Source organism: Ochotona princeps, chromosome 5 (genome assembly GCF_030435755.1).
Source record: "Ochotona princeps isolate mOchPri1 chromosome 5, mOchPri1.hap1, whole genome shotgun sequence".
Taxonomy (NCBI): domain Eukaryota; kingdom Metazoa; phylum Chordata; class Mammalia; order Lagomorpha; family Ochotonidae; genus Ochotona; species Ochotona princeps.
Window position 1 is genome coordinate 33,944,933 of NC_080836.1, and position 11,824 is coordinate 33,956,756.

Here is an 11,824-nt window from a genome sequence, read left to right on the forward strand (position 1 = left end):
AGTAAATCACTTCACCCTCACCTGAAAAGTCAAAAATATTTTATGATTCAAAATTTTAAACTGAAAATATAGTCCCTAGGGAGAAAAAAGCATACTTCCCCCTTATCTATAGCAGTTAACACCAATCCATTTGATTTAATTGAGTCACATATAGTATATTGGGGATCAGGTAATGATTCCATCCAAAGAATAGCTGTGACATACAGGCTAGTGCTGTACTCACTTTGGCACCACATACACTAAAATTGGAATGATACAGAGATTAGCATGACCTCTGCGCAAGAATGACATATAGGCTAATGCAACAGCCTCGGTGCCTCTGATTCTCCCTTGACCTGGTGGCTTAGTCTGTCTATGCAGTAATAGCAAAAATACCACAAACTAAGTGGCTCACAAGCAGTGGAAATGAATTTATTACAGTTCTAGACGATAGGAAGTCTAAGATCGAGGCACCAGTATTCAGGGAGCAACTCCTCCCTGATGCCCAGATTGCACCTTTCTGCTGAGTCTTGATAAAACAGAAGGAGAAAAACCCTGTCAGGCTTCCTTCTTTTGGGTATAAAACCATTCATGAAGGAAGTGCCGTCCTAGCCTGATAATTCCAGAAAGACCTCCTAGTACTATTCCCTGGCAGATTAGGTCTGAACACAGGAAGAGGCAGGATTCTATGCACCAATGTTCAACCAACAGCCCCTTTGTACTTGACAATCACCACAGTTCTAAGTTGAGCCCACGTCTTAAAAGATCAGCAATTTCAGGGGAAAACAAGACGTTGTTAAGACTGAGCAGCTATACACTAAACACAAATAAATGTCTGCAAGGTGTGTGGGTGTCGGGTCAGGGGAAAGGAAGAAAGGCGACTTTGTGGAACATGAGGTTTACCAGGTTCCTACACCTCTCGTCTGTATCTCTATCTTTTGATATCTCGGTTTGTATGGCAACCTGTGTCATGGCAACCAACAACCAAAACAGATACAACTCCAGCTGCTGCCTACAACTCTGCTAGGTAACTGTAGGTTGGGCTAGGTACCACCATTGTTTGTACGCATATATGAGGGACTGGGGAACATGACTGGATGTGTATGTTTCTGTATGTGTTCTCCTGCTGCTTCAGACACAAAGACAAGGGCTTGTTTCTTGTGTGTTCTCACCTGCTACTGTCAGTAAAATCCAAACCTGTATTTCCTGGAACTGAGCTCCAATCTTGGAGTAATACACAAACTTCTCTTCTGGAGTTGCTAAGTGAGTTGGAACATATTTTATACTTTACCTTTCCAGACATGAAGGATATTTCTATATGAATTTGTGAAGCAAGAAATGTAAAAATGATACTTTCACCATACCTCCTCTGGCTTTTGACTCTATAGTGCCACTCTATCTTCCCAAGGCAGTTATAATTTGATTATTATTTAATAAATGCCAGGAAACAATGTCTAAAATCCACTCTTAACAAAGCCCTACATATATCTCTTCCACATTTTATCTGTTTCAAAATGCAACAGATTTTGGCCATCCCATTTCACCTCTGTGTTTTCAATGTAAGTTAGTCTTGCTTCACAAAAAGGCAGGGAACACCTGATTTTCTTGAGATACAGGTTGCAGAGAGCCACAAGGTTGGATAATGCCTTGGGCATCCTCTGAGGTCTATTTCTTTCCATTTTTAGAGAATTTCAACTTCAACAAAGGACAGAAAAAAAAACTAGCCAATAAAGTTTCCCTGAGAAGCCCTTCTCAACTGTCTCTCAATCTTAGATATCAAGCTTTGGTATTATGAAACATTTCTTCTTTTGAGTTTTCCCTTTTCTGTCTGGAGGGCTCATGATTGTAGGCAGACAGCACAGATGTACTGCAGCTTCTGGCTGTGCATATGTAATCAAGTTCTTTAATCTGTAATTTTCTTCTTTTAGAAGAAAACTGGCTAAAATGCCCCCATTCAATAGTTCTGTGAGAGGTGGCAAGGATGAAATGTGCATTGCATTGGAGTTTCTCAGTGGTCTCTTCCCATTTATCCTACAGCCATCCTCGTAACTAACCTACCATCAGAAGAGTTCTCCAGGGGATGAAGTTGTGGTCCAGTTGAGTAAGCTGCCAGCTTGCAACACCGGCATACAGTATTAGAACACCAAATCAGTAGTCTGATGTACCTTAGAAAACGGTGGATGATGGCCCAAGAATTTGAACCACTGGTTTGTATCATGGAGATTTAGATGCACACATGGAGTTCCCGCTCCTGCCTTTGGCCTGTCCCAGCCCCTACAACTATAGCCATTTGAAGAGGGAGGCAACAGATGAAGATTACTCTGGAGCACTTGCGGACTCACTCTCATTCTGGCACTAGCTCTATCTCTAATTGCCTTTACATAAACAAATGAATCTTAACAACAACAACAACAATAAAAGAGTTCTTCAGGATGGACTGCATATTCTGAATCTGTTTCTTCACTTGCCAGTGGTGAATCTGGTATAAGAAAAAAACTAACATGCCAGCACCATGGGCACGAGCATCCTATATGGGCACCAGTTCAAGTCCTGGTTGCTCAACTTCTGACCCAATTCCCTGCTTAGGGCCCTAGAAAGCAGCTTAGAAAGGCTCAAATCCATTCCCCCTCACGCTTATGTGAGAGATAGAGAAGAAGCTTGGTTCTGCCCTTTGTGCCCATTTGGAGAATGAACCAGTCTCTCCATATCTCCTCTCTGCAACCCTGCATTTCAACTAAAATAAATAAGCCTTTAAAAAGCAAAAAAATGCAATATCTAAGTTGTAAGCTGACACATTTTCTCTACCCCAAAGAAAATGTGTAAGCAAGCATGCAATGTTGCATCATTGAATTGCGCACATTAATTGTTAACTCAAAATGCAAATCAGTGACCTAGGACATATTGTTGAGTCTACTCCTTGCCTTCTTGTTTGGATAGCATCAAAAATACTTGCAGGGCCTGGCGCAGTAACTAAAGTCCTCGCCTTGCACGCAACAAGATCCCATATGGATGTCAGTTATAATACCCATGGCCTTACTTCCCATCTAGTTCTCTGCCTGTGGTCCTGAAGAGCAGTTGAGGCTGGCCCAAAGCCTTTAGATCCTGCACCCATATGGGAGACCCAGAAGAGGCTCTTGGTTTCTGGCTTCAGATCGGCTCAGCTCCAGGCATTGTGGCCACTTAGGAAGTGAAACAACATACAAAAGATCATCGTCTCTGTATATCTGACTTTCCAATAACAATAAATAAATATTTTAAAAAACCGAATTTCTAGGCGCAGTCAAGATACATAGGAAACTGCAAGAAAATTATGCAACACCAGCCTCATCTCAGCCCAGCCCAGCTCATGTCAAAAGTATCCATCTGCAAGTTGCCCTCCATTGTTCAGACCTTCCCAAAAACCTTTCATAGCATAGAGCAATAACTTGAAGCCCAGGAGGTCAATGTTGTAGAGAATACAAAACTTCTCTATTTTTTAGACAGAATGCTGCCAATTTACCCTGCATTAAATGATAGTCCAATGGGTCTTGGCAACATTAAACACCAAAAATACTAAAATTTGTCTAATGAAAAAATTAATATAACATGTCTTCAAAAGAAAGTTGAAAATGCATGTTATAAAATACTATGCATAATTTTCATAGTTTTAACACCCATGAAAATATTTTAATTTCACTTTCCATGAACTTTTTAAAGTGCTTTCCTATTTCCATCTACAAAATAGAGAAGAGAAAACCATTTTCACCTCACATTTTGCCATGAAATAAAATCAGATCCAATCAAGTTCCACTCCAAATGAGAAGGAAAAACTTGATATTATTTGTAACTACTAAATAACTACTAGTAACTACTGGATAAACTATTTTTTAATTTATTCATTAATTACATTGTATTATGTGACACAGTTTCATAGGTACTGGGATTCTCCCCACTCCTCCCCAAACCCTCCTCCCATGGTGGATTCCTCCACCTTGTTGCATAACCACAGTTCAAGTTCAGTTGAGATTCCCCCATTGCAAGCATATACCAAACACAGAGTCCAGCATCTTACTGTCCAGTCAAGTTCAATGGCTTCTTAGGGAGACCCTCTCTGGTTTGAAGGCAGAGCCAGCAGAGTATCATCCCGATCAATTAAAAGCGCCAACATACCATCAGCAAAAATTTACATCATTATGGAATTAATTGACATAGTATTGAGTAACAAATATGTTAAAAATAAATGCGAGTTCTTCTGTGACCGCCTCATTGACATTTCAATTTTAGTTTATACACAACATATTACATAACATACATAACATAACATGTTTTATATAACATCATATCATCTTAAATTAAGGCAAACATGTGGTATCTAACCTTTTGGGATTGGCTCATTTCCCTTAGCATTATGGTTTCCAGTTGGGCCCATTTGGCCACAAAGAACTGCATTTTGTTTTTTTAATAACTGAGTAGTATTCCATGGAGTAGATGAACCATAGCTTTCTTATCCAATCCTCTGCTGATGGGCATTTTGGTTGCTTCCATGTTTTTGCAATTACTGATTGTGCTGCTATGAACATAGGGGTGCATGTTGGTTTCTCATGAAACAGGTGTTTTGGATATATTCCTAGGAGCGCTATTGCTGGATCATACGGTATGTTGATTTTGAGTTGTTTGAATGTTCTCCATACTGATTTCCATAGAGGCTGTACAAACCTGCAGCCCCACCAGCAGTAGAGTAGGGTTCTCTTTTCCCCACAACCTCGCCAACAAGTGAAGATTCTGTACAGCAAGGGAAACAATCAACAAAGTAAAAAAGCAACCCACAGAATGGGAGAAGATCTTGGAGCACTACGTAGGTGATAGAGGGCTAATCTCCAGAATATACAAAGAGCTACAAAACAGCCAAAATGCCAAAATAAACAAGCCACTCAAGAAATGGGCACTGGAAATGGGCCGACATTTCACAAAGGAACAAACCCAAACGGCAAATAAACATATGAAAAAAGGCTCAAGTTCCCTGGCAATAAGGGAAATCCAAATTAAAACATCAATGAGGTACCCACCTGATGCCAGTAAGATTGGCCCACAGGATAAACTATTTTTAAAGATTTGTTTATTTATTTGAAAGACAGAGTGACAGAAAGAGAATAGAGAAAGACAGAAGGAAAAGACAGAATGAGAGAGAGAGAGAAACTCTATTCACTGTTTTCACTCCCAGTTCACCACAAGAATCAAGACTGGCCCAGATCAAAGTCAAGAACCTGGGGCTCCATCAAGATCTCCCAAATGGGTGGCAAGAGCTAAGCACGCAGGCCATTGTTCACTGCTTTCCCAGAAACACTGGCATGGAAGTTGCTTGGAAATGAAATGGACAGGACTTGAAACCATATTCCAAAATGACATGCTAAGTTTGTATTTGGCCACTTAACCTACTGCCATCATAATGCCAGCCCCAAAGGACAAATGATTGAAGATTCACAATGTATCATGCTGTGAGAAGGTTTAAATCAATGAGCTTGATTCTTCCAGAATAGTCACTCCTCTGTTTCAGATAGCATTAGAAGTCATGAAAACTCACAATACCTAGTTCAGCAGAGTAGATTTCATGTGTTCAAAACACAAAGAAATGCATGCTAGGATTTCCTGAGTATTAGCATATTGCATAGTCTGTTATAGTCTGGTTATAGTCTGTGTCAGAGTATCTTTGAATGTGATCTTCAGTAGATACCCTAGGCTCTCACTCACTCCCTCAATCAAAGTTTTCTGAGGTGCTTACTGTGTGCCAGGAGTACTAAGTCCCTGAGATTTGAAACTGAAGATGCTTTTAACCTAGTGGGGAAATATAAATTGTCTCTGAAAGGAAAAATTTAGGTTAGGCATAGAAAAAACACTGAAAACTTTTATTTCACTATCATCATGTGCTCTGCATGGCTTGGTACAATTCAGTATTTCTATTTTTGGATGAGTGGGTATAGAAGGCAGTTAATACAAATAACCACCGTCCATTGAACCTTTTGTACCAGGCTCTTTGCTTAAGACCAGCTGCATAATTATTGTTCCTAGTTTACAACTTGAAAAAATTAAGATTGCAGAGGACAAAGAACCTTTTTAAGCTCACATAACTAAGTACAGGTTTCAAATCCCTTAATTATTTTTTCCAAAATAAAAAAAAAACTGTGAAAATCAGACAGATTTTTTTATAATCATTCAATATCAAATCCTCCCCCGGATTATATAGTCTTTGTATTTCTTAATCAGGGAGAAAATTCCCACATTCAAGCATTTTCTAAAGAAATAGTGATATCCTTGACTAAGGCACATTGACTCCTTGCAGGAGGGTGTGATCCAATACGTACAATGAATTCCATGACAATTCTAAAATGAGAAATATTCTCATTTGTCACGCGTATCTCAGAATTTTAGATGCGGAGTGTAAAACCCCAGCTTATTTAGTTCCAGGGTATTGTTACCTGACAATTCCTGACAAACCTCTTTCAACCATCTTAGGATACTCAGCAAGGGTGGCCAATTACTTGTCATCTAAAAATAGCAGAGGGAAAGAAGTCATGATGAACAGTCCTTTGAGAACAGTAGGAATAAACTGGAACAATCCCATGCAAACCAGAATTTATGTTCTCTCTGTTCAGTGACCATGGGGCATAAGAGAGAGTAATCAAATCTTTTTTGTTTAAGATTCATTTATTTATTATTGCAAAGTCAGATATACAGAAAGGAGGAGAGACAGAAAGGAAGATCCTCTGTCTGATGACTCAATCCTCAAGTGAGCGCAACGGCCAGAGCTGAGCTGATCCGAAGCCAGGAGCCAGGAGCTCCTCCAGGTCTCCCATCTGGGTGCAGGGTCCCAAGGCTTTGGGCTGTCCTCAACTGCCTTCCCAGGCCACAAGCAGGGAGCTGGATGGGAAGCTGGGCCACTGGAATTAGATCCGGTGCCCATATGGGATCCTGGCGTGTTCAAGGCGAAGACTTCAGCCACTAGGCCACTGGGCTGGACCCAAGTAATCAAGTCTTTACGATAGCTGGAATGCATTCGCCTCATGCTGGAATATGAAGTTTTCCACGGTAAATCTTCATAAGATTTAGAAAGATTTTAAACTACAGAATAGTTCCTGGCTTCGAGAAAGCTCCCCCTGGCTTGGCATGGATGATCCATGAATACCAAAGTACAGTTGTAAGTAAAGAGGTTGTCTTAACATTTACATTGGGTGAGACAAGGTAAAGATTCAAAATAACCCAAAATTGATGTGTCGTAGACTCAATGGAAGGAGCCAACAGCATTTCAGATGGTTGACCAATTGGATATGGAAGATAAAGGAAAGGATAAAATCCAGGGTAATCCCAGTTTTATGATTTAGCTTGGAAAATTATTTGCTGAAACAGCGGACATGAGTAACAGTAGCCATCTCAGGTAAAACAGCCTGAGATTTTTAACTTTAAGAAGTCTATGAGGTATTTCCAACTGGTAGGAGAAAAAAACTCAGGCACAATTTAGTAATAAACCTTGTAATAGAACAGCGTTTCTTTTTATAACTTCATACTTCCTGCAATAAATTAGCATACTACTTTAACATGAAGAGTGTCAGAGATTTTTGTCTGCTATTTGTAAGCTTTCTTATCTGCATAGGCTTATTTCTAGGGGATTGCTCACCTATAAGGTATATTCATAGTAAACTTTAATATAGAAGAGTAGCAGAACATCCATCCAAAATATGCCACTTTGTCACAGTGGTTATTATGAGTTGAAGGGAATTGGGAAGAAGCAGAAAAACGAAAATTGCATTTTTCTGCATTTCATTTTTTAAAGAGGATATCCATTTACAAAGGCTCCTTCTTCCCCTCTGCATCAAAAAGGACAAAATGTAAGCAATTTGGGCATCAACAGATGTTTACCTAGTGTATATTATGTCCCAGTTGCTGTACAAGGAAGTCTTCAACATGGGATAACAAGTACACAAGGCATGAAATGCACACATAGGTTGGGTGTTTGGCGTAACAGTTAAGATGCAGCTTGGAATGCCTCAGTCCATTTCAGATTCCCTGGGTTTGAGGCTCACCTCTGTTTCTGATTATAGCTTCTTGGTGATAGATACTCTGCTTAGCAAATGATGGCTATTTCCCCCCAGCTTGGAGACCTGGATTGAGTTCCCCACTTCTGGCCCAGCCCCAGCTATTTCAGACATTTAGTGAGCAAAACACCAAGTAGTTCCTTGCACCTACTGCTCTGCGTGAGACAGGGACGCTAAGCCACAGCATCTAAGGCAGGGGCCAGGACAAGTGAGGGGCTCTGCCAAGCTAAGTCAGAGCAACCACTGGCCTGCACGTGATCTAAGGGGACACCCTAGCTGGGTTGAGTTTCCCACCAAGGAGCACATGGGCTGGAATTGGGGCTGCATTCTGATCAGGATATGATTGTAATCTCACTTGGCACAAGCATGGACTGGGACTGGAAGCACCAAGCCAGGCCAGATTCCAACACCATCTGGTGCTCTGGAGGACCAGGGGAGATGTGTGACAGACTAGGCTAGGTCTCAGCCCTTACTGAACCATGTGTGAGCTATATGAGGGTATGGAAGAGCCGTGGCAGGGTTGAAACATCCAACAGTAAGAACGAGATTGGGTTGAAGGCCAATCAGGAAAAGCCATTGTTCCTGCTAGGACAGGAGGTGAACTGATTAGCTTTGGCTCATGGACCCACTAGTATGTGCAAAATCTGGCACTGGGAGAGTTTCTGATGGAGGAGCCTGGACAACTTCTCTGGCAGGACAGTCCCTGCATGTAAGCGCAAAAAGCACAATAGGAAACAGCCCAGAACAGGCAATGGAAATTATCCCACTGGCATACACATGGCATGGGTTGGGGGCAGACCAGGCTGAACCTGTTCACATCACCTGCTGGTGAATCCGAGCACCAGAACAGAGTGTGGGTCGAGCCAGGTTCGGTTGCGGCACATACCAGTACACATTAAGGAATGCCAAGGTGAGATGAGCCATACCAGATGTGGTTACAGCGCCCAAACAGCACATGTGAGAATCAGGGGAGGGAGGCACAGCCAACAGGGGAATGTGGGCTCCCCTCAGGGACAATTACTTCCATTGGAAAGTGTGAGTCAGGATGGGGACAGATCAGACTAGGCAGGGCTATAATACCTGTGGGCAGGACCCTCGGAATGCACCTCCCATTGGGGGATCTGGGATGGGTGGAAGGTTGGGTGGGGCTTTTCCCTTTGTTACTCCCCTAACCCCAGATACAGGGAAAAATGGTAATATTAGTGTGGAAACAATGGTATTACCCACTTTCACCCTGTAGCGCTTGATCCTTTGTATCCTAATCAACTAAGAAAGATTATTACAAATAATTTTTAAAAATTAAAAAAACAAAACAAACAATAAAACCACAAATGGAAGCTACTCTTTTCCCGTCTCTTTCAAATCAATAAATTCAAAAATTAATATTCATTTGGATACTCCATTAATAAAACTTCACTGTGACATTCAGAAATGAATTGAATCAGAACATCAAAACTGCTGTACTCAATTATTGTATTTGGCAGTATAATATGATCAAAAATATTGATACTCAAATGTTCTAGTCAGGTTTACCAAATACCCTAAATCTACTACAATCTCTATTTGATAATTTCCAGATGAAAATAATGTGATTTTGGAGAAGGCTTCCTAGCTTCACTTGCTATAATTTCAAGTCAGGCAAGTGTCACTAAATATGAATAACTGAGATCAAAGAGCACTCTATCTACAAAGGAGGATTTAGGCTTTACTTTTCTACCTTTCTTTGAATAAACTTCTTTGCAAAATTCCTCTCAACCAAGTGCTTATTATCATTTTACTGATGGTGATCCATTTACAATTTTGATTATAACATCTCAGGAGCATTTAAAACACATTGGAGATTCATACACAAAGCAATATTGGATTATGCAGGAGAAGTGTATGTGTGTCTAAAAAGGCCAAAATATACCAATAAAAGTACCATTTAAAAAAAAAAACACATGAATCCATTGGGTAAGTGGGAGCATGTGGTAAAGACAATTCTTTATCCACACATCTGGTTTGCTAACATACGCAAATAAGGGCACTTTGCAATATTTTCTCCGCATTTATTTCATCCAAAGAATGACCTCATCTATCACAATGGTGTGTGGGTGTCACTGCTCAAGTGATTGCACGGAATAGGAAATAGAGGCACAAAGTAGGGTCTTTAAAACTTTACCAATTTCAACTACATTGCTTGTACATTTCATTCTCAGGATGAAAAAGCATTTATTGAATGCCTGTTACGGTCTAGGTAACAGGCAAATAAGATCCCAACATGTAATGATGTGTGAGGAACGTATCCCCACCCCTAGTGATCTTACTATACAGCTACAAATCCTTTTTATAAATCCTATAACTTCTAAAACTAAGAGAGAGAATTGATTTTGAGGGTACTGCTGTAAGTTCTAGCCCTCTGAAGTTATTAATGTGTGCTTATTTTTTAACACATCTTTCTTATAAACTCATCTTGCTTCCAACTGTAGCAATTTGCACAAGAACATGTTGACTCCAGGACACTTGACTTTTAATCATGACTGTACTAGAGGATTTGGCACTGACCCAGAGGCCCAGTATTCCTGTTTATAAACATTTCTTTATGAAGACAAGGAAGAGGGCCAGTTCTTTGATGGACTCTACCCTTTCAAACACTCTCAGGCCAGATGTTTATAAGGAGAACATAATGGAACACCTCTGTGATGGGGCTCTACCATCTCTAAAATCAAAAACCCCACCTCACGTCCCCATCCATGAACAATATTGAAAGAAATCCAAGGAATGAACACAATGGATTACTCATATTCCAAACGATACATACCGTGCGACAAAAGGATTATAGTTAACTTATCCAAAGACTTCAGATGCATAGAATTTAGTTGTGAAAGACAAGGATAGCAATTACTAGTCATATATAGTCCTTAAAAATTGTGGATCACAGACATCAGCATCCTTGAGATCAATCTCTAATTTGAGCAACTTAATGGGAGCTGGAGTTTATTCTAACTCTTAAGCCTATGAACAGTAAAAATTTCCTTCCAAATTTCTTCAAAGGAGCTTTAAGAAATTTATGAAACTTTGAAAGGAACGAAGATGACAGAACGGGACAAGGACACGTTTAAACAGAGAAATATTAGGCAGTGTGAATCAATGTAAACAGTGTGGTGTTGCAGTGACTGATACCCCAGCGGCATTCAGCAAGTGGCAATCCGAATTGCAGTGGCAACCAGAACTCTAGGAGTAATCAGCGGGGGAAGAAACATTCATTGCGAGCTCAGCAGGTGAGCCCAGACAAAAAACTTCCCATCCCGCTGGTCTGTTTGATTTGACCAGGAGCAGAGACAGAGCAACAGATCTCAGATGGGCAGTACAGGAATAGGGTGGATTTCACAACCCAATCCGCCCCCTACAGCTGTATCAGGCACCATTTTGTTTAAGGAGGAAAGGGCTATGGACAGTATTGCACATGCAACGAGCTGGGAGTGAACTCATTTCAGGCTCAGTGAACTGCAACAATGCGTCATCATACAGGTTCCACCAAAGACAGGTCCTATTAGCCCTCAGACCTGATGGACAGCAGATCAAGAACTCTAGTAGTGCCACATCAGGTGTCATCTTGTACAGTGTAGAAAGACTGTAGGGACAACAGTTGAACTGCACATGCACCGAGCTTGGCAAGAACTCACTGAGCTCATTGCATTGCACTGATCCCAAGAGAAAATAATATTGACGATGGCACTGTACGGGTCAAAATAGGTCTGTGTGATCCTCAGAATTAACAGCCAACAGCTTCTGGCAAG

At 40.7% G+C, this 11,824-nt stretch overlaps 1 non-coding gene across 1 annotated transcript; it reads left to right on the forward strand.

Moving 5' to 3' along the window:
* Nucleotides 1–215: 215 nt before the first annotated feature.
* Nucleotides 216–319, forward strand: LOC118757940 (U6 spliceosomal RNA). The gene has a single exon (XR_004995445.1). It is a non-coding gene; the product is annotated as a U6 spliceosomal RNA (small nuclear RNA).
* Nucleotides 320–11,824: the final 11,505 nt, after the last annotated feature.